General features: G+C 35.3%; 2 long non-coding RNA genes across 5 annotated transcripts; both read left to right on the top strand.

Moving 5' to 3' along the window:
• The first annotated feature begins 10,965 nt into the window (after positions 1 to 10,965).
• On the top strand, positions 10,966 to 15,456 carry LOC107826315 (uncharacterized). 2 transcript variants are annotated; one of them, XR_012699907.1, is made up of 5 exons: positions 10,966 to 11,336; positions 11,435 to 13,234; positions 13,333 to 13,755; positions 14,051 to 14,507; positions 15,091 to 15,456. It is a non-coding gene; the product is annotated as an uncharacterized LOC107826315 (long non-coding RNA). The 2 variants fall into 2 exon arrangements; XR_012699908.1 differs by lacking the exon at positions 14,051 to 14,507 and having other exon boundaries at positions 10,969 to 11,336.
• Positions 15,457 to 16,483: 1,027 nt separating this feature from the next.
• Positions 16,484 to 20,559, top strand: LOC107826314 (uncharacterized). 3 transcript variants are annotated; one of them, XR_012699905.1, is made up of 6 exons: positions 16,484 to 16,853; positions 16,953 to 17,558; positions 18,475 to 18,762; positions 18,879 to 19,254; positions 19,411 to 19,559; positions 20,356 to 20,559. It is a non-coding gene; the product is annotated as an uncharacterized LOC107826314 (long non-coding RNA). The 3 variants fall into 3 exon arrangements; XR_012699906.1 differs by lacking the exon at positions 20,356 to 20,559 and having other exon boundaries at positions 18,536 to 18,762; positions 19,411 to 19,758; XR_001657248.2 differs by lacking the exon at positions 20,356 to 20,559 and having other exon boundaries at positions 19,411 to 19,758.
• The last annotated feature ends 2,555 nt before the right edge of the window (positions 20,560 to 23,114 follow it).

Below are 23,114 nucleotides of genomic sequence, written 5' to 3'. Positions count from 1 at the left end.
AAGTCAGGAGCCCGCCTGGAGAATGGAGGTGTTATATTTTAAGAAAGTTGTTGAAGTCAGGAGCCCGCCTGGAGAATGAAGGTGTTACATTTAAGAAGTTATTGAAGTCAGGAGCCCGCCTGGAGCACGGAGGTGTTACATTTTAAGAAAGTTGTTGAAGTTAGGAGCCCGCCTGGAGAATGAAGGTGTTATATTTTAAGAAAGTTGTTGAAGTCAGGAGCCCACCTGGAGAATGGAGGTGTTATATTTTTTAAGAAAAAGTTATTGAAATCAGGAGCCCGCCTGAAGAATGGAGGTGTTATATTTTAAGAAGTAATTGGTGTCAAAGTCAGTAAAGCGGAGAAATGCAAGCAAAATCCCCAGCGGGAAACAACAAAAATCTCAGCAGAGGAAGGCAGTCCACAATTTGAAAGGAAAATAATGCGAAGCTCGCCAGAAGGGAAATAAACAGTGCGAGATCGGCGATCAAGGGGGAATACAAGTCAAATTAGAAGTAAAGAAATTTCAGAGGAAACACAAGGCAACAAGGCAGCAATAGTCACATGACCAAGCTCGACAATAAATCTTTGTAATTCATAGATCATAGCTTAGTATAATTTCTTTATCTTTCATCGAGGTGTAATAAGGAGGTCAGTAAGAGGTAACATCAGCAGCAACAACAGTAACAGCAAAAGGCAGTCCCAGGGTAGTCCCAGCTACCCAAAACTTCCCGAACTACATTGACCTGATTCCTTTATAGCCAAGGATATGTAGGAAACCTTTGAAGCAGAGGTTCGGTCAAATCTTTCAAAAAATGCTTCCCACAGAGTATTCAAACAGGCAAAAATCGCTCATATCCGCTCACTTTATCTTTGCACGAAAACTTTTCGTGTTTCCGGACAAAGAGGGGCAGCTGTGAGCACGTGATTTTTGTTTCATACGAATAACTCCAAAATAATTCCCAAAATTAGGTCTTTTCTTTAATTATGTGTTATTTTTAGGAAATGTTGTGCGATTTTCCTGTTTGTTTGCATAAATCTGTGTGCATGTTTAATTTATTAATGCATTAAAAAAAAGAATATATAGCATTTGCATTTAAGATTGGATTTTTATATTTTTGGAATTAATTAATAATTAGGTGTTTTACAAAAATGAAAATTCAAAAAAATAATAATAACATATTTTTGTAATTTTAGTTAAATTGTGTGATTTTCTTTTAATTTGTCATTTAATTATTTGTGATAATTATTAGTTAGAGTTAATTAGTATTTTTAAGTTAATTTGGTATTTTATAATTTAATTTAAGATTTTGAGTTTTAATTTTTGAGAGGAAAAGAAAAAAAAAGAGTTAATAAAGAGAGGAAATAAAATTTGGGCTAAATCTAAATTAAATCCCAAAGCCCAAATCAATTAACCCAGCCCAAAAACATACCCCATACCCGGTCCAAACTTCCAGCCTCTGAAACCATCGAAACGACGTAGTATAGGGACAGAACTACTTCGTTTTGATTTCAATAGATCTCAACCGTCCATTCATCCACATCCAACGACCAGAATTTTGCCCCATTTCCATTACCCGACCCTAAACCGTTTCCCACTGAACCCGATCCAGCCTCTAACCTTAACAAATGACACCGTTCAAACCAATCAAACAATCCAAGCCGTTGATCTCGTTTGATCGAACGGCCTGGATTTAACCTCACCCTCAGTATATATATTTGTCCAAACGAACCCCGCCCCCCAAACCAAGCCCCCCCTCTCATTCTCTCCCAAACCTCGTCTCTTTCAGAGACGAGGAACCCTAATAGCCGCCACCCCATTCCTTCACCATAAACCCGGCGGCGCCGGCTCCGTTCGCCACCAAACTCACCCCTCAGAACCCCCTTGATCCCCTCTTTCATAATCCGTAGTTAGATTCCCTCGAACATCCCTAGAATGGTTCGAATCTAGATTTAAAGGGATGAACCCTAGCAGCCGCCACCATTCACCACAGCCTTCCGGTGGCGGCGCCGGCTCCGATGGCCATGAAATTAACACCCCTGAGCCTTCTAACTACCCTCAACCTGAATCCCCACTCCGTTGTCCTCGAATCATATCCCAGCTTCTCGAATCTTCGATCAAAGACCCCGTCCCAAACCCTAGCTTGTCCACTTAACCCCAAAATCACACCCAATAATCCCCTTGACCTCCTCGTTGCTAATACATAACCAGATTGGTTCAAATCCGAGTAAAAATGCATCGAATGGCGGATCTAGGGCTCGACAGTTCGAGATTGTTTCGAAGCTGTCAGAGTCGAATGGTTTCTGGTTAGTATTATAAGTCTATTTTCGATGAAATAAACGTATAATACTAACTGGAAATCAAGTTCGAAAGGGCATATGGCTGAAATCCGAGAAAAGAACAGTGAGGTCTTCTTAACTTCTTTTTCTTTTTCTATGTGTTTGTTTGTCTGTATGATTAGTCGTTTCTTTAGGGGTTTTAGTTTAAGTTAATCCAGTATATATATTCTGTTTCTTTTTCTGATTTTGGTTAGATTAAATATTCCAATGTTGTTTGAGTAGTTCAATCAACTCAGGGTTTACCTAAATTAGGTTCATTGTAATTCATCTATTGTCCGTTATTTTTTCTCTTCTCCATCAGTTTATGTTCTGTCGATTAATAACATAGGTTATAAATAGTTTCGTCGATTAGTTCGTTCTTGTTTGTAAATCAATAAGCTCGTCAAATGGTTGTTGCGTATGTTTGATCTATGGATACTTAGCTTCAGGGCATTATCAATAGGCTGACAATAAACCTGCATTCATGTTACCTGCATTCATGTGTATTTTGATTCAATTGTCAATTTCAGTTTAAATGATTCTGTTGAGTTCTGTGTGGTGATTTAAATTCAGTTCATTTTGTTTCAATTGGAATTCAACCTTAGTCATTTAGCTATCAATAAGTTTGGTTATAGCTTTTAGTCAGGTTTAGTTTTCAAATCTTTGTTAGATGGAACAGATTTCAGAATTAAAAAAGTTTTAATACAGTTGAATAATTGTATTAGGGACAGTAATATTAAGGGGTTTTAGGGGTAATTTGGGAATGAAACAGTTAGGATAATATTTTAACGTTAGTGTTTTGTTAGTGGGATATTAGTATCTTTAAATTAATACACTAATGGGGAACAAAAGGGAATGAGGGGCTGAAAATAAGGAAAAATTTTCCTTAGTGGGATTTAAAGTGGAATAATTCAAATTTTTAGTGAAAGGGGGGGCAAGGCAGTAAGTGGAAAGGAGGGCAGGTCTGTATAAGAGGGCAAAATGAGGTCTGTAGAAAGAGGACTGAAAATTGAATTCTGAAAGCTGAAAAAGTTGAAAAAGAATAGCTATTTTTATTGTTTGTCTGGTTTAGGAAGTATAAATGGAATTATAACTTCATTGGAAGCTTTAGTTCTTGCCATGTTTTATCATAGTTGATTGTAGTAGTTTGGACTGTAATTAAAATTGTTTTACAATGATTTAGATTGGTTTGAACTGTTAAACTCATGGACTGTTCGGGACATTTGATCGTTCGTTAAACATGTGGTAGTTTAATTTCATTTAGTGTAGTTAAGTTTTGAAAAATCAGAAGTTATTCAAAACATAAAGCGATCTTGTGATTCACAGTACTCACTCGTCCTAATAAATGGCAGTGTAATCCTGGAGTCACATTGTTTTGTATTTAGTAATGGTAATTGTGAGTTAGTTTAGAGCTGGACGTGTAATTTGACTGTTGGATTTGCTTATCACTAATTAGCCTAGAATAGTTTGTTGATTAGCTCTGTTAAAAGACATAAGTTTGAAAATTAATTCTGGACTTGCATTTTTAGTTGATAATTAGATATTTGAATGATTGTGGATAATTAGTTAAGGTTAATTGCAACATGAGTTTGGAAGTATTATTAACTAGGAGCTGAAGCAAAACTGGGCTGAACGTTATTAGCATAGAATTAGTGTAGAATTTCAAACTCAGCATGCTAAGTACATCACGTGTGTGTTAACACAAAACTAGACCCTGAATTATAACACGGATACGTTAATGCTGCTGTTGATCTCGCCTGATTTTTGCTAATGGGCCAAGTTGAGCACAAGGTGTGGCTCACGCTCTGCAATGGGAACTCAGACTGAGCAGCATGTTCTAAAGGCCCAACTCGCTGGTTGGTTTCAATTCAGCAGGTATTGGGCCAATTACTTGAGCCCAGAATTGCTAAAGGGTCCTTATTAATATGTTTTGTTTAAGTAACTCCAATTATTTAGGGCCTCTTTTTCTTTATTCTTAGGAACAAAATATAGAAAATCGTAGTCGTTTTAGGTTTGTCTTGTAATTAATAAAATGAGACGAGCTTCGCAAAACTCACCGATTGCGGGGCCCTCACGATTGTATATATATTAATTACTTAGAACTCGGGATCAGCCGATTAGCGAATTTCATGGCCTTTTTTTCCAAAGTAATAACGCGTTAGTCATTGTTAGGCGCGTACTTTTAATAATTTACTTTCTTAACTCGGGTGCACATTTACGTGACCCAAATCCAAATCTCAATGAAGTCGAAATATATCGTTAATCACGGGTACATTGATTGTGATGTGGTTCGAGATGCATTTCCATGACGTTGCAAATTCCTTTAAAAAAATAATGAATGTGACGAGCCTCGACAAATAAGAATACACAAACTGTGGGGCCCTCAACGGAAAATTATTTCAAATGCTTAGATTTCGAGACAGGCCGCATAGCGAACTTTACGGCTTTTTCTCAAAAATAACAAACGCGTTAGTATCTTTAGGCGCGTATTTAATAATGTTATCTTCCTAAACTCGGGTGCACATTTATGTGACCCAAATCCAAATCTCAAAGAGGTCGAAACGTATCGAAAATTGTGGGTACATTTATGTGGCGCAATTCGAGATGCATTCTCACGACGTTGTAATTCTTTGAATAAATAATAACAAAAGCGGTAAACGGTTAAAATTTGCACTAGGTTCATAATTGTATAAATCAGATAATCAAGTCGAATATGACAATTGACCGACCGTGCTAGAACCACGGAACTCAGGAATGCCTAACACCTTCTCCCGGGTTAACAGAATTTCTTATCCGGATTTCTGGTGCACAGACTGTTAAACAGAGTCAATCTTTTCCTCGATCGGGATTCAACCAGTGACTTGGGACACCATAAATCTCCCAAGTGGTGACTCTGAATCTTTAAATAAAATCCCGTTTCGATTGTCCTTTAATTGGAAAAACTCCCTTCTATACCCCTTCTTAGCGGGGGGGGGGGTGTAGGTGAAAAAGGAGGCGTGACAAATGCAAGTGCAAGTTTTCTAACTGAGGATACCGCGTCTCCGTATCTAACAAAGATTTACTAACATAATAGATAGGGTATTGTTTACCTTGTTCTTCTCGGACCAAAACAACGCTTACCGCAACTTCTAAAACAGTAAGGTAAATGAGTAGTCTTTCCCCAGCCTTTGGTTTCGCCAGTAAAGATGGATTTGGTAAGTACGTTTTCAAATTCTTGAGTGCCTGTTGACATTTCTCATTCCATTCAAAATGATCATGCTTCTTAAGGGTTGAGAAGAATTTAAAACACTTCTCTAATGATTTATAAATGAATCTTCCCAAGGCTGCGATTCTCTCTGTTAATTTTTGAACTTCTTTCTTGTTTGAAAGTATATTAGAGATTTCTTCAATGACCTTAATATGTGCAGGATTCACTTCAATACCACAGTTAGAAACAAGAAAACCCAAAGACTTACCTGATGCAACGCCAAATGCACATTTTTCGGGATTTAACTTCATATTAAATTTGCGCAAAATTGAAAATGTGTCAGATAAGTGTGATATGTGATCTTTTGAATACTGAGTTTTAACAAGCATATCATCTATATATACCTCCATAGTCTTTCCTAAATGCTCTTGAAATATTTTGGTAACTAACCTCTGATACGTTGCACCTGCATTCTTTAGACCAAAGGGCATTACTTTATAACAGTAAGTCCCCCTGTCTGTTATGAATGAAGTTTTTTCTTCATCTCCCGGATCCATTTTAATCTGATTATAACCTGAATATGCATCTAAAAAACTTAATAGTTCGCGACCTGAGTTGCATCAATCAATTGATCTATGTGTGGTAGTGGAAAAGAATCTTTAGGGCAGGCTTTATTAAGATCTGTGTAATCTACACAAACCCGCCACTTACCGTTCTTCTTTGAAACTACAACAGTGTTAGCTAACCAGTTAGGATACTTTACCTCACGAATGGAACCAATTTTTAGCAATTTTTAGACTTCTTCTTGAATCACCTTATTCTTGAAAGTTCCATGCTTTCTTTTCTTTTGCTTGACAGGAGGGTATGATGGATCTTCATTTAGTTTATGAGTCATCACCTCCAGTGGTATTCCTGTAATGTCAGAGTGGGACCAAGCAAAGCAGTCCATGTTAGTTTTCAAAAATTAAATTAACTTACCTCTCATATCTTGGCTAAGATTGGCTCCAACATAGACTTTTTTATCAGGCCATTGAGCAAATAACACTACAGGCTCTAATTCCTCTATTGTTGTTTTGATATTTTCATTCTCTTCTAGTTCTTGAATGGTATCAGGCCTTGAATCTACATCTGTTTGCCCTTGTTCAGTTGAGGTTTGTGTTGTGGTGTCCTCAACTGCCTTCTATGATTGTTATTTACCTTCATTTCTCGTGCTTGTATCTGCAACAAAGTTGATAGCCCTGGTTGTATGTTGATCTCCACGAATTTGACAGATTCCCCATGGCGATGGAAATTTATAACTTGATGCAAGGTTGAAGGAACATCATCCATTTCGTGGATCCATGGTCTCCCAAGAATCATATTGTAAGACATCTCCATATCTACCACCTGGAACTTTGTATCTTTGACGACTCCTTCAGTGAATGTGGTGAGTGTTACCTCTCCTTTCGTGAGGACACTAGAATTATCAAATCCCAATAGAGTATGCACCTTTGGTATCACTTTATCTTCAGCTTGCATCTCACGTAATACTCTTAGCAAAATAATGTTCATAGAACTACCTGGATCAATCAAAACTCGTTTCACATTAGTATCATGTAAAATTAAAGATATTACTAGTGCATCATTATGAGGGGTTATTACGCCATCTGCATCTACGTCATTAAATGTAATGTTGTCTTCCTCTAAAATATACCGCACCATTTTCCCTTGGGTAATTGTTACTTTGGAAATTTTGTTAGTTGTAGTATATGATATACCATTGACGTCTTCACCCCTACTTATAACGTTGACAGTTCTTTTGGGAAAAGGTGGTTTTGGAGGCTCCTGCCTATTTTCATGTAAGCTTGCTTGCCTTTATCACTGAACAACTCAGTAAGATATCCTTGTTTTAATAAATGATCAACTTCACTTTGTAGAAATCTGCAATCTGCTGTTTTATGTTCGTGCTCATTATGAAACTCGCACCAATGGTTAGGGTTGCGCCTGTTTGGATTCGATCTCATTTCCTTTGGCCATCGAACCTTATCTCCGATGCTTCTCAAAACAGCTATGAGCTCAGAGGTGCTGACGTTGAAGTTGTAACCACCGAATCTCGCTTTTAAATTTCTATCATCATCTCGTGACTCATAGTTGTTTTGCTCGTTCCTGAATCTTGATGAAGAACCTGATTCTCTGTTTCTTGATCTGTGATCGTACCTTTGATTATCTTGCTTTGACCGCGAGTCCTTTCCCTTAGGTCCCATGTAAGGCTTGTACCTGTTTTTACCGGATCTTTTTTTGGTCTCCGCACGTCTCGAACTTACCTTTTCTTCTTTTTGAAATCGTGGAACATTATCTTCCTCAATCCTCAGCTTCCTATACCTGTTATAAACATCATTCCACGTTGTAGCTGGGAATTCTAGAAGGCTTTCCTTGAGTCTCCTCGTAACTTCCGAGCTTTTTTCATTCAAATTACTTGTGAAAGCTATAGCTGCCCAGTTGTCAGGTACACGTGGCAATGTCATTCTTTCACGTTGAAATCTGTCCACGAATTCTCTAAGCAGTTCTGAGTCCCCTTGCTTGATTTTGAAAATATCCTCCATTCTTTTCCCTACTTTTTGAGCTCCCGAGTGTGCTTTGATGAAAGAATCTGCAAGCTCAGCAAAAGAATTTATAGAATTTTCGGGTAAAAGAGAATACCATGTTAGTGCTCCTTTGGTGAGCGTTTCACCAAATTTTTTGACTAATACTGATTCAATCTCCTGCTTAGTCAAATCGTTGTCTTTTACGCCCGTTGTGAATGTAGTCACGTGATCTCGTGGGTCTGTTGTTCCATTATATTTTGGAATATCAGGCATTTTGAACTTTTTTGGAATTGGGAATGGAGCAGCACTTGACTTCCAGGGTTGTTGCGAATATCTATCCATATCTACCCCTTTGATTATGGGCGGCACTCCGGGTATCTGCTCTATGCGCTCATTTTGCTCCTTGAGTTGTTTCTGCAAGGTTAGTACTCAATTTTGTAAATCAGAATGAATTACATTACCTGGTTCTCTCTCCTGTGATTCACTAGGAGTTCCACCGTTGCCTGAGTTAACAATCCCGAAACGAGGGTTTTCCAAAATGTTATTATTTGGAGTATGTGTGGGTGTTGCAACAGGTAACTGATTAACAAGTGCCTCAACAGCTTTGTTGACCTGAGCAACAATTAATTTCTGCAAAGCTTCATCAACAGCTTCAACATTTTCAAATTGAGCATGCTCGTTTATTTAAGACCCATCAGGAGTACCCTTACGAGATTGCCGTGGAGAGTCTCGTGGAGTAGGAACTTGAGTGTTAATATTATGTGGATCTCCTTGATTTTGTTGGTTCTCTTGGTTTCCTTGAGTGTTGTCATTGTTGTTCGACATAATTGACGCAATAAGGAAAGTTAAGTGAAAAGAAAATATATTATCAGTTTCCTGGTAACGGAACCAATTTGTTTAACCAAAAAATGAAATTTTAGTCAAAACTAGAATTTAGAAGAACACGGGTTACTGATAATCAAAAGAATATATAAAAGGAAGTAATTTATGTAGCAGAGAGTAATCAAGAGAAAAACAAGTAAACCAAAGTTTATTCAGTAGTGTTTCGTATCCTTACAATTGATTAGATATCTCCCTTTTATAGATATCTTGGAGATATATATTTTGCCCAAATCATAATGAAGCTATTATGAGTAATTAAAGACATTGAATGCTACATTGCATAATCATTACATTCAATACAAATTCTCTAACGTATTCCACATTTAATGCCTATTAAATGCCGTATCTGCACTTTTTTCTATTGTCAGATTCATTCCTTTTGATTCTCGGACATAAATGACTTAGATAGGTACGGGCGCTGAGTTATTTGAATAACTGCCCGTGCCTCTTCCTTTGCCATTTGCTCCTATCTGTTGCAACTCGAGCCCCTTGGCTAGTTGTAATTCTTTGACCATTTGACCAGTCTACGTGTCTCGACACACCACATTTATATTTAAATACAATTTTTTTTCAATACAATGGCCTCGAGGTGCTTCTCCTCAATCGAGCAAATATACCTCGATACATTCTCACATCGGCCAGGAATCGCGGGGGGATTTTCAATTTTGAAGTCTTTCTTTATGACACATGGGCTGGGAATAATCTTGTGAAGGGCCGACGCTTTTTCGCCGGCTGGCCAGGAAGATGAGGAGGAAGCTTTCTCCTTTTGAGGAACGATTTTGGAGGTTTTCGCCATTGATTTAGGTTAGAGGAAGCAGAAAGAGGCGTAGTTTGATATCTTTTGGCGTTAAAAAGGCGGAAATAACAGGTAGTGAGAGAGAGAGATGAAGAGGGGGAGAAATCAGAAAAATTTGAAGGTGGTTTGAAGACGGAAGTAAAGGTTTTGATTCGAATAAGGAGCCTTGCATTTATAGGCAAACGACGACAGTTCAACGGCGCTAGTGGCCGACCGCCACTGGCAAACATTTAATGTTTTGGGGAAGCGAACCGACTTTGGTTACTTCGAGCGCTTACGTCACGAGGATGACATCATCATCAGGGGCTCCGAAAAATCGAGGCTCAAATCATTTCTTATCATCTTATTCTAAGAAATGCGGGGACTATCTGTATACGGTTGAAATTAGGTATGCCCGATTCCCTGCTTCGAGGGAAAACTCTAAACGGACCTAGCTCGAGCCCGATGGCGGAGTATACAACTTGAAGATCGAAGTGCTCGATGAAAACCAAGACAAAAATTACAATATAAATTTAATTGTTACTCAAATTTTAGGGTAAATATCCGTGATGCTCAAATCTTGGGTCTGCTTCTGCTTTATGTCTAAATTGGCTTTGATTAGTTTGAACCTACACTTGTTAAGCCACGATGAAGCCTTGTGGCGTGGATCACGTGAGCACTAGCCTTGAGTATTAAGGCAAAAATTTCGCACCAAATGTAGGTCCAGATGCATTGCGCCGAAAATGCTACGCATTTCATTCGCGCTTACCGCCTTTTTTCAGTTTTAATTTAATTTATGCAATATTATTTTATTCACTCAAAATTATAATTAAATATATATTATAGCATTTTATGATTATTAGAACGTATCAATATGAATAGAATAAAAATTTTAAATTAAATTTTATCAAATATAACATAAACCTAATAAGAAAATATTGCTTCATCGTATGAAACGTAGGGAGTAAAATTTTGAAAATGCGAAAATTATGATATTATCTGTTAGACGTGAGAAGCATGTTGTAACACGTTACAAAAGTTAAACTGTCCTAGTCAAACACTACATCCAGAACCTTCCCCCTAATAATAATAAAATAATTCCAATAATAGCTGTCCATGCATTTGCGTACCTAATTCCTCTTCAACCTCTTTGCCGCCTCTTACGGTTATAACTCATCTACCGTTAAATATCCTATCCCAAATTAATCTGAACCGTCCGATCCTTCCAAATTCTCAATAAATTACGACCTCCTCCTGTCGTTTAAACATACCTTTTCCTTCTATGCCCAACTCTGTATTCTCCAGATCTCTTCTGCGTAATTTAGCTTCTTCAAATTTCATGTTCAGATCTGTGTAGATCGTCCTCCGATCTGCCTTTTGAATGTGGATTTACTGTACTTCCATAAAAGCTTGGCGATTGGCCAACCGAGCGGTGGAATCGTTCGATTTCCGTCAACGTGTGGCCGCCGGTTGACCTTAGCTGTAGATCTGATGCTTTTCGCAATGGTTCGATGGAGCTGAGCATCAGATCTGTTTGGTCTTCAGAGATTTGTTGAGGTTGGATTAGTAGTTTGAGCAACCGAGGTGTTATTTTACCGAGGCTTCCAACGTTGTTTTCTAGAGCTTTATCGGTGAGCTAAATATGCTTATTGGGTTTTGTTTATTTGGAGAAGATGTGTTAAGCAATTTATGTTTGTTGAAAACAAGCTAATCCTTTTACATATTGCAGATATGAATAGAGATGCAAGGACTATTGAATCGGTGCTGCCGTTGTTTTGCATCAAACGGTTTAGACTGGTAATCTTCGATCGAGGGTTGAATCAGCTAGCGTGATGGTGTATTTAAGGTTATAATAGTTTAATTTATTGTCTACAATTATTTAAATGGCTCATTTGCATTAGTTTTTATTTATTTATTTATGCATATGTACGCGAGGATGAAAGATTGAGCGACGTTGTGAGTTATGAGAGGAAAAATTGAGGTATTTATTGTCATGTTATCAGGCCTTTGCCATGTTGGGTGCGCTCGCATGGCAGGTCAAAAGTACATTATAAAAGTATTCATTTTGGGTGTTGGAGAGGAGAAGGCACGGGGTTTTGCCCGGCTCTGCTCTCTTTGCGTGTCTCGTGTCCTTTTTGGCTCTGCTCTTTCTTTTTTCCTGCGTCCAACAACTTTGCGTCGATCAGTGGTTACTTGTCGTTGAATAGGCCTTGTGATTACTGTTGTGTATTTTGAGGCGAGTCTTATTCAAAGACAAGTAACTCATGTTGATTTGCTATATGCTCCACGGCGATGGATACAAGCAACGTTTCTACTGCAGCACGCCACTAGAGGTACAATATCAATTCTCTTAGTTAAAGTTAACTAACATTTTTTATAACATTTATCAATTCTAAACTGATTGCCTTAATTATCACCTTCACTAACTTATACTCGTATAAAAGCTTCTAAACAGCACTTCTGGAAATATTATACAAAGGCTGAAATGCTCACAGCTTGGAAGTAACTTATGTTAAGCACACCTGCACCTCTATGGAAGTAACTTTAAGAATATAATTTGGCCGCTGTTAATTGGCTTGCGAACTTGCCAATTTTTTATACAGAGCACCTCATAATGTTCCCATTAATTGTTTTTATAAATTTTTCGCTCGTAAATAAGACCTTAATGCATGATGTCACATAAAAAATGGTGGTTACACCTTTATTGGTTATGGTAAGCTTATGTTTTATTTAATAAAATCTGAAATTTGAACCATCATCTGATAGTTGTGATTGGGCAAGGAGCATAACGTTAGAACTGGTATTGCAAAGTTGTATCTGAACTGTGTATTATTCTCATTAAGGTTAGATTTCAGTGTTTACTCTTTTAAGTTTCCACAGATATTTAAGAGGCTATAATCAGTAGTGATATTGGAATATAAATTGGTTTATGTAGCGATATGGTTGATAAAATAGCTGAAATTAAGTAGCTATCTTCTTACAAAATGTTGCGGAAAATCATTGTGTTGGCATCACAAAATCTCGCTGACACTTGAATGTTCCATTTTCATTAATTCTGCAGATGCAACTTAATTCGGGTTTATTCTTTTTATAAATGCGTACTCTTGGTTTACTTAGTCAATAGTAGTGAGTTATTGTTTCTTAGTCTAGTCGGAGCTTAGCTGTGTTCTCCTGATCTATGATGTAATAGTTTCATTCCGATGGAAGTTCTTTGTTATGGTACCCCTATTGTAGTGTTTTGGGAGGGGTACCTTGTGTAGCCAGGTTTGGAACTTTGACCTTAAAAACAATTCAGTGTATTCCGGTTAGATTTGATGCATATCAAATGATGGTGGGTGGCTGTGGCTTCCAATAAGCTGGAGGCACATTGGTGCTGGCGGCTGAAGTTGAAATTTTTCGTGCTGCGCTTGATGTATATGCTGCTTCTAGTTAATATGAAGCTTAGTTTTCTCCGTGTCCATCAAGAAATGGAGCTGCTGCTGCTGTTGAAGATTTGATAGCCTTGTGTTTGATGTGCTTTCTGCATGAGGTAATTTCTCCGGGATGCCACTTTGGTGAGGAATTTGTGAAACTCTAAGCTTGTTGCTGTTACTGGTTTGAATCTGTGGTTTTCATTATGTTTTGAAGCTGTGGTTCTGTGTGGTCAGCAAGTTAACATCGCTTGGTTTTACAAGCCTTCATCCAAGATGAAGTGTTGACTGAAGATGTTAGAGCTTGTTGCTGTTGCTGGTTTGGATCTATGGTTTTCATTATGTTTTGAAGCTGTGCTTTTGTGTAATCAGCAAAAGTATCAACCCCTGTTGGTTTTGCAAGCAGGTTCATCAGAAATGAAGTGCGTGACAGAAGATGTCGGTCTGTATATCCAAAGGAATTTAAAGAAAGCGTATTTTCTGTGCCTTTACTATTTTCTGATTGGAAAAGTGAAGCTAGCTCCTTAGAAGAGTTGATATGGTATTTCTTTTTAGAAGTATTTTCTCAGGAAAACGTTGTAGCAAGCGACTGATATCTAGTCTCGAACTGTGTTGTTCATGTGCTTTCTGGCATTCTGAGGTAATTCATTTGGTTTTCATCTAAAGACTGTATAATTTTCTGCACTTTTATTATGTGGTAGAATTTTCTCAGACATCCAGTGATCTTGCACATTTATAAAGTATCGTTGTCCTGTTGGATCATATTATTAGCTATAGTTTTTTTCGTAAAATTTATTTTAATTTTAGCAATAGGTTTTTGATATCTGTGAGCATATTTAAAATCTCTCCTTGCAGGGCATGAATAATTGTCTGCCTCCAAACTGGAGCGTTTCTCATGTTTGTAAGAATGTTGACAATTAACAGTTTTTACGCAGGCAGTCTGCTGTTGCGAATCTGCCGGTTCGGCAGTGTCTAATTAGAAGATTGTCTCTCTATTATAGAGATACAGTTTGGAGAGAGCGTCAATTTCACTGATAATTTGGTTTCAGATGGGCTTTGTATTTATTAGTAGAAGAGAACTTGCATGCAGGATACAGTGTTGCAATATTTCTTGACGGAGTATGGTTGGGTTTTGTGCTAGTCTTGGCAGTACATGTTCATCTTTTTAACAAGTTATTAAACTCGAGAATGTTCTAGATTATTATTATTGTTGTTTCAGTCTGCAAACAGTCATTGTTGGGGTACTAAATAAGAGAGCTTCCTGGAATTACAATGGATCAATTGATGGGACCCTAAAATGAGTGGCTATGTTAATGTTAATGCATTGCTTCTAATTCTCATCTCCGACAGATTAGTGATAAACACTGTTCCTATTTTTTACCACTAAACATGGTAAAGGATTCTTCTATTCATCTTATTTAAAAAAGGCAACTTTTCATATTTAATGCTCCCTATGTTGCAATGTATGTGAACTTATTCTTTTTAGTTTTGTTAAAAAGAATGTTTTCACTTATTTGGAAATAATTTATCTTTATATGATTATTTATGACCACAAAAAGGATTTTTCTCTTTACTTTAACTTCGTGTCCAGTATAATTTAATTCTACTGTCATTAATTGCTGTTTTGGATGGATGGATCTAAGAGCTCGGTTTTTGGTTGAGCGCTCGATGCCATTGCATTCGAGAGGTCGGTGGTTCGAATCCACCCGGATCCCTAATTTGAACTGTAGATTATTTACTGCAGCACTTTGTGTTTACCTTTGATTTTTTTTTTTGGGAACCAGCACCGTTAAATTAAGCTTTTACGACTATGTAACAACAGATACTTTGAAACTAGTACGACCATTGGAAGTGTGGTATTGTGTTTATTTCTCTTGATGTAGTTATTGTATTATCACATATTTGAAATATTTTCTCCTGCTGCTGGTAATTGCAGCAATGGTACTAACATTTCAATGCTTAAATCTTCCTGCAGGTTGCTATTTCCGTATGGGTGATAAACACCCCTAAAGAGGGTTGATACTTCCATCAAATTTTCTTGATCACAGGAACATCTTTGAGGCTCAAAAGTATAAAATATTCAGTTGGAAGTACAAGAGATGGAATTAATAATATTTTTAAATGTCTAGTAATGTAATCTTCATACTGTGGCACTAATTTTAATCTTCATATTTCTCGATTGAGTTGTTATTAGGTATTGCTCTCTGAGCTAGTATTCTAACAGCTCACTTTTTAATTCTCTGATGATGTAAGCATTGGAGTATTGTGGTTGTACCTAACACAAAATGAATAGGAGTTCCATTTTCTTAAAAGTATAATAATAGCATAAAGGTGTTGTCAATATTATTTCCTAGCTTACAATAAATAGTTAATCTCAAAATTTGTATTGTACTTCAGTTTTGAGAAAATTATAATACTAAAATCTACTTATAATATATTTCATGTATGAATGGAACAAAGTTCACATTTTCCATTTAATTTTATTTGATTTAAGATCTAATATGTCCAACGAAAATACATGGCATTTAGAATAACAAAAAGTATTAACTATTTTTAAGTCGAAATATATTCATCTAATTATAAAAATGTGAAAATACTTATTTTAAAAGTACTTTAAAAAAAAGTATTTTTGGAAAGAAACAATTTGTGTTTGGTTAATCACTCTAAAACACTTTTGAACAATAATTTATGTTTGACCAAGTTTTCAAAAAGTGCTTTTAAGTATCAAATTACGAATAAGGACATGAATAAATTTACTTAATAGTTAATATTATAAGTAAATAAATAATCTCAAAAATTTATCATTACATGCAATAATTAATTTTTGTATTTCATTTAAGTAAAGTACGAAAATAAAATTAAAAAGTACTTAATTCTTTTAATATAAGTAAAATATATTAAAATATATTTAATAAATATAAAAGCATTCACCATTAAAATCACTATATATTAGAAAGCTATCCTAAAAATAAGAAGATATATTTATACATTAATATCCTAAGTATTAAGTTAACGGTTATTTTGGTATATACTATATTTTATTAATGGTATTTTAGGTAAGAAGAAAATTTAAAACTGCTCTTACTTCTGTTTTTGAAAAAAAATTATATTTTTCTTCTCAAAAGCTATTTTTACTTCTTCCCAAAATATTTTTTTCTCCCCAAAAAACTTGGCCACACATCTCAAGTTAAAAAAAAGAAGTATTTTTGGTAAAAAAAAAACAATTTTGGCCTCAAACAGGCTATTATTCCATTTACAGCCGTCCAAGTATTTGCGTACCCTATTCGTCGTCAACCACTTATCCTAAATTAATCTGAGCCGTTAGATCCTTCTAAATTCTCAATAAATTACGACCTCCTCCTATCATTCATACCTACCTCTTCCATCTATGCCCAATATCTGTATCTCCAGATCTCATCTTCGTAGTTTATCTTCTTCAAATTTCATGTTCAGATCTGTGTAGATCGGTTTTCGATCTACCTTTTGAATATGGTTGTGCTGTGTTTCTGTAACAGCTCAGCCATTGATCAACCGAGCTGTGTAACTGTTCGATTTCCGTCGACTATGGCCGTTGATTGACGAGGAGCTTGTAGATCTGATGCTTTTCGCAATGGCTCGATGTAGGTGAGCATCAGATCTGTTTGGTCTTCAGAGATATGTTGAGGTTGGATCAGTAGTTTGAGCAACCAAGGTGTTATTTTACCGAGGCTTCAACCGTAGTTTGCTAGAGCTTTACCGGTGAGCTAAATATGCTTATTTGAGTTTTGTTTATTTGGAGAAGATGTGTTAAGCAAGTTATGTTTGTTGAAACCAAGCTAATCCTTTTACATGTTACAGATCTGAATAGAGATGCAAGGACTACTGAATCGTTGCTGCCGTCGTTTTGAGTCAATCGGTTTGGACCGGTGATCATCGGTCGGGGATTGAAATCTGCTAGCGTGATGGTGTATCTAAGGTTATAATAGTTTAATTTGATGTCTATAATTATTTGAATGGCTCATGTGCATTATTTTTTCATTTTATGCATGCATATGTACGAGAGGATGAAAGATTGAGTGACTTTGTGTGAGATATGAGAGGAAAAAGTGAGGTATTTATTGTTCATGTTACCAGGCCTTTGCCATGTTGGGTGCGCTCACATGGCAGGTCAAAAGTACCTAATAAAAGTATTTATTTTCGGTGTTGGGGAGAGGAGACGGCACGGAGTTTTGCCCGGCTCTCCTCTCTTCGTCTGTCTGCTTCTTTTTTATTTTTTCCTGTTCTTTCCTTGCTCCTGCGTTCAAAAACTTTGCGTCGATCAGTGGTTACTTGTCGTTGAATAGGCCTTGTGATTACTGTTGTGTATTTTGAGGCGAGGCCTATTCAAGGACAAGTAATTCATGTTGATTTGCTCACCACGGTGATGGACACAAGCAACGTTTCTACTGCAGCACGTCACTAGAGGTACAATATCAATTCTCTTAGTTTAAGTTAACTTTCACATTTTTCATAATATTAGTCAATTCTAAAATAATTGCCTTAATTATCACGCGTACACTAATACTCATATAAAAACTTCCTGACAGCAATTCTGGAAATATTTAAAAAAAGCTGAAATGCTCACATGCTGTACTTTTATGTTAAGCACTTGCACCTCTTTTTGGAAGTTACTTTAGAATATATTTTGGCCGCTGTTAATTGGCTTGTGAACTTGCCAATTTGAGCACCTCATAATATTCCCACAAAGTGGTTTAATAAAATTTATGCTCCTAAATAGGATCCCTAATTCATGATGTTCCATGAAAATGGTAATTACACCTTTATTGGTTATGGTAAGCTTATGTTTTAATGAAATCTGAAAATGGAACCAACTGTTAGTTGCGATTGGTCATGGAGCATAAAATTAGAATTGGTATTGCAAAGTTGTATCTAAGCTCCTTATTATTCTCTAATAAGGTTTGATCTCGTTGTTTAAGCCTAAAGTTTCCCCAGATATTTAAGAAACTATAATCAGTAGTGATATTGGAATAGTAATTGGTTTATTTATCTATATGGTGGATAAAATAGCGGAATTAACAAGCTGTCATCTTACGAAATGTTGCGGAAATTCATGGTGTTATTACAAAAGCTCGCGAAACTGAAACTTCCATTTTCATTAATTCTGCATATTCAACTTAATTCGGTATTCTCCTTTTATATATACCAATTTTTGATTACTTAGTAAATAATACCTAGTTATTTAGTATTCATGAGTTATTGTTTTTAAGTAGTCATGTCTTCTTTGGCAAGAGTCTAGTCGGTGCTTAGCTGTGTTCTCTTGATCTATGATGTAATAGTTTCATTCCAATGGGAGTTCTTTGTTATGGTACCCCTGTTGTAGTTTTTTGGGAGGGGTACCTTGTGTAGGCAGGTTTGGAACTTTGACCTTAAAAACAATTCAGTGTATTCCGGTTAGATTTGATGCATATCAAATGATGGTGGGTGGCCGTTCCTTCCAATAAGCTGGAGGCGCATTGGTGCTGACTGAAGTTCAAATTTTTGGTGCTGCATCTTGACATATAGTGCTGCTTCTAGTGATTGTGAAGCTTTGTTCACCCGTGATCATCAAGTAATGGACCTGCTGCTGCTGTTGAAGATTTGATGGCCTGTGTTGTGCTTTCTGCTCCAGGTAATTTTCTCCTGGATATCTCGCTTTGGTGAGGAATATGTGAGAAGCGTGTTGCTGTTGCTGGTTTGAATCTATGGATTTCATTATGTTTTGAAGCTGTGCTTTTGTGTGATCAGCAAGTCTCAACATTGGTTGGTTTTACAAGTCGTTTCATCCAAGATGAAGTGTGACGGAAGATGTTAGAGCTTGTTGCTGTTGCTTGTTTGGGTCTGTGGTTTTCATTATGTTTGCGAGCTGTGAGCAAAAGTTTCAACACCAGTTGGTTTTGCAAGCAGGTTCATCCAAGATGAAGTGTCAGACGGAGGTTGTCAAGTCTGTATATCCCAAAGAATTTAAAGAAGCGTATTTTCTGAATGGAAAACTGAAGCTAGCTCATTTGAAGAGTTGGTATGGTATTTCTTTTTGGAAGTATTTTCTCAGGAAAACCTTGTAACAGGCAACAAGCAACTGATATCTAGTCTTGAACTGTGTTGTGCTTTCTGGCATTCTGAGGTAAATTTATTCCGACACCCAGTGCTCTTGCACATTTATAAAATGTTTTGTCCTGTTGGATCTCATTATTAATTATAGTTTTTTTTGTAAAACCTATTTTAATTTATTCTTGTTTTTGATATTTGTGAGCATATTTAAATTGCTTTTCTCCTGCAGGGCATGAATAATTTAATTGCCTGCCTGCAAACCGGACCGTTCCTCATGTTTGTAAGAATGTGGCATTACCAGTTTTTACACAGGCGGTCTGCTGTTGCGAATCCGCCGGTTCGACTGTCCAGTCATAAGATTGTCTTTGTAGTATAGAGGTACAGTTTGGGGAGACCGTTAATTCCCCTTGATAATTTGGTTTCAGATTGGCATTGTATTTATTAGTAGAAGGGAACTTGCATGCAGGATACATTTTTGCAATATTTCTTGACACAGTACGGTTGGGTGACGTGGTAGTCTTGGGCAGTACATGTTCATCTTTTTAATAAGTTATAATATTTTAGATTATTATTATTATTATTATTATTGATTATTGATTCACTGTTCACCCTGTTTGTTGGGGTGTACTAAAATGTGTCGTTATGTTAATGTTAATGCATTTCTTCTAATTGTCACCTCCAACAGATTAGTGATCAAACACTCTTCCTATTTCTCACCACTAAATCAATGTAAGGGGTTCTGTTATTCATCTTATATTTAAAAAACAACTTTCTTTATTTAGTATAATTAATTGTAACGTCATAAGATGCTGTTTTCAATGGATCTAAGAGCTCGGTTTATGGTTGAGCGCTCGATGCCACTGCATTCGAGAGGTCGGTGGTTCGAATCCACCTAGATCCCTAATTTGAACTGTAGGGTATTATTGTAGCATTTTTTTCTTTACCTTTGTATTTTTTCTGGGAACTAACACCTTTAAATTAAGCTTGTACGAACATGTAGCTACATATACTTTACAATGGCACTACCACTGGATCACGTACCTTTTAATGAAAGTGTAATATTGTGTTTATTTCTCTTGATGTAGTTATTGTATTATCACATATTTGAAATATTTCTCTGCTGCTAGTAATTGCAATGGTGGAACTAACATTTCAATCCTTAATCTTCTTACAGATTGCTATTTCCGTATGGTTGGTCGCACCTAAAAATCAACTAGAGTATTGCTACTTCATCAAATTTTCGTGATTACGGTAACATCTTTGGGGCTCAAAAGTAGGGGTGTCAATGGATATTTAAAATCGACTAAACCGATCGAACCGTACCGTACCGAATCGATTTTTAGGTTTCTTTTAATAAAATTGCAAGTTTTTATATAAATATATAACCGTACCGATAATTAAGGTAGGAACCGAAAAATATACCGAACCGTACCGAATAAATTTACAATGTGAAAAATATATTTATATATTACGTTTAAAAATGATAAAGCATTAAAAATTTTCCGTGACCTTGGAATTATTAAATAGTTACAAGCCAACAAATAATTAAACTTAAAATCCTAATTTTCAAATTTATTATGCTACTCCTATTGAAACTAAATTATTTTCAACATATTCACTAGCAAAACACAAGATATTGTAGTGATTATGAGTAGAAAACTACAATGTATTGAATATGTTTCCTCTCGTATGATTTAGATTTATTTTTTTGGATATTTAATCTTCTATAGACTTTATTCTTTAGACCCATCTTGGTTAATATCTTTCCACTCGTGTGATTTATATTTTTTGTATTTGCTTAGTTTCTTTTACGCTAATGTAGAATAATTGATGGATCTATACTCTAGCCATCTTTTATATTTTCTTAATTTATCACCTTTTAAACTGTAAAAATATCTAGAGAGTTTTGCTAAGTCCTATAAAAGTACGTATGTTATTGCATTCTACTTATAATAGTGATTTTTAGATGACATTTAAAAAAAATTACCGAATATTTACCGAACCGTACCGATACCGAAGAGAAACCGAGATGATTGGGACGATTTCGAAAAGTCTAATTTCGGTTATACATAATAGAATAACCGAAAAATTAGTATGGTATAAATATTATAAAATTCTTGACCGAACCGAATCATTGACACCCCTACTCAAAAGTATAAAATATTGGGTTGGAAGTACAAAGAGATTGAATTAATAACATTTTTAAATGTCTAGTAATGTAATATTCATACTGTGGCATTAATTTTAATCTTCATACTGAGCTAGTATTCTAACAGCTCATTTTTTTAATTCTCTGATGATAGCTTAGTTGGAGTATTGTGGTTGTAGCTGGGCACAAAATGAATAGCAGTTCCATTTTCTTGGAGGTATAATTGCATTAGGAAAAAAGGTGCTGTAAATATTAGTATTCCTAGCTTACAATAATATAATAGTTACATCTCAAAATTTTTAGTGTATTTCATATCTGAGAAAATTGCAATTTTAAAATCTAATTATAATATATTTGACGTATAAATGTAACAAAGTACACATTTTCCATTTAATTTTATTTGATTTAAGGTCTAAATGTTCAACGAATCGAAAATAAATGGCATTTAGAATAGTTAAAGGATCACAAACTTTAATTATTTTTAAGTCAATATATATTCATCTAATTATAAAAATGTGAAAAATTCTGAAAATATCTTTGTTATTAGACGTGAGGAGCACGTTACGAAAATTTAGATGTCCTAGTCAAAATAAAACAACCATTTCAGTCTGATAAATTTATTCCATTTACAGCCGTCCAAGTTTTTCCGTGCCTAACAAAAATGAATAGGAGTGGTTAGTTAAAGTTTGTATTCTAACAGCTCCTTTTGTCATTCTCTGATGACGTAGCTAGTTGGAGTTGTTGTACCTAACAAAATGAATAGGAGTTCCATTTTCTTAAAAGTACTATTTTAGGGTACGTCCGTTGCATGTGTTTTTACGTCTATTAATAAAAAATGTATAAAATTTAGAATAAAAATGAATTACGTGTAATAATAATTGACATCGTGATAAATATAATATTTATATAATTAAGAGTAAGAAAAAGAAGTATTATCACTTTTAGCCTATGCCAGAAACTATTTACATTCAGTAGCAGAAAAAAATATATAAAATTTGTATAATTTTTGTATATAACATACATAATGTATATATAAATACAAAAAATATACATTTTTCGGTTATTATTTTGAGAGCGGCTATATAGTTTCCTAAGAAAATTTCTCTATTTTTTTATTAAGATACTGAATTTATACACAATTAAGATATTAGTTCATTAAAAATTTAGAAAATCAATTGAAATATCCAACATATAAAATATTAATGGCAGTTATCATTATATCTAACATGGAATGTATATTTTTGTTGATATATTTACTTCTCATAATTGTATAAATATTTACCACTAATAAATGTATTCTAATATAATTTAAATGATTAATTGTATTTAAGCAAAAAAGAAAAAGTAGTCAAACCTAACGTGTACTTTGTGCATATGAAGAAGTTTACCATGAATTGATATAATGCCATTATTCTTTTATTAATTGAAAAGATCATAAAATTTAGAAAATGTTAAGAACTTCTTACCTAATTCAAATAAGTTTTGATTTAGTAAAAAAATTGGCTTGATTTTAAGGTCCTAACCATTAGGAAAGCAATTTAAATTACAATTTTATCCAATGTAAAACTGATTTTTAAAGGGTAAAAAGACGAACGACATTTCGCTAAGGACTTTTGTGCTTTTAATATAGTATAGATAAATAAATACATATATATATATATATGGGGTACACACAACATCTTTTAAAATTGATACTTATGCGTTGCACGTGTCATTTTGCGTAATTATAAAAAGTTATATGTCAAAACAATAAATTTATACGGTATCTAACATTAACAAAAATA

The sequence above is a fragment of the Nicotiana tabacum genome, chromosome 16 (assembly GCF_000715075.1).
Source record: "Nicotiana tabacum cultivar K326 chromosome 16, ASM71507v2, whole genome shotgun sequence".
Lineage (NCBI taxonomy): Eukaryota > Viridiplantae > Streptophyta > Magnoliopsida > Solanales > Solanaceae > Nicotiana > Nicotiana tabacum.
Note: the sequence above shows the minus strand (reverse complement) of the source record. Positions and strands in the feature narration are given on the sequence as shown.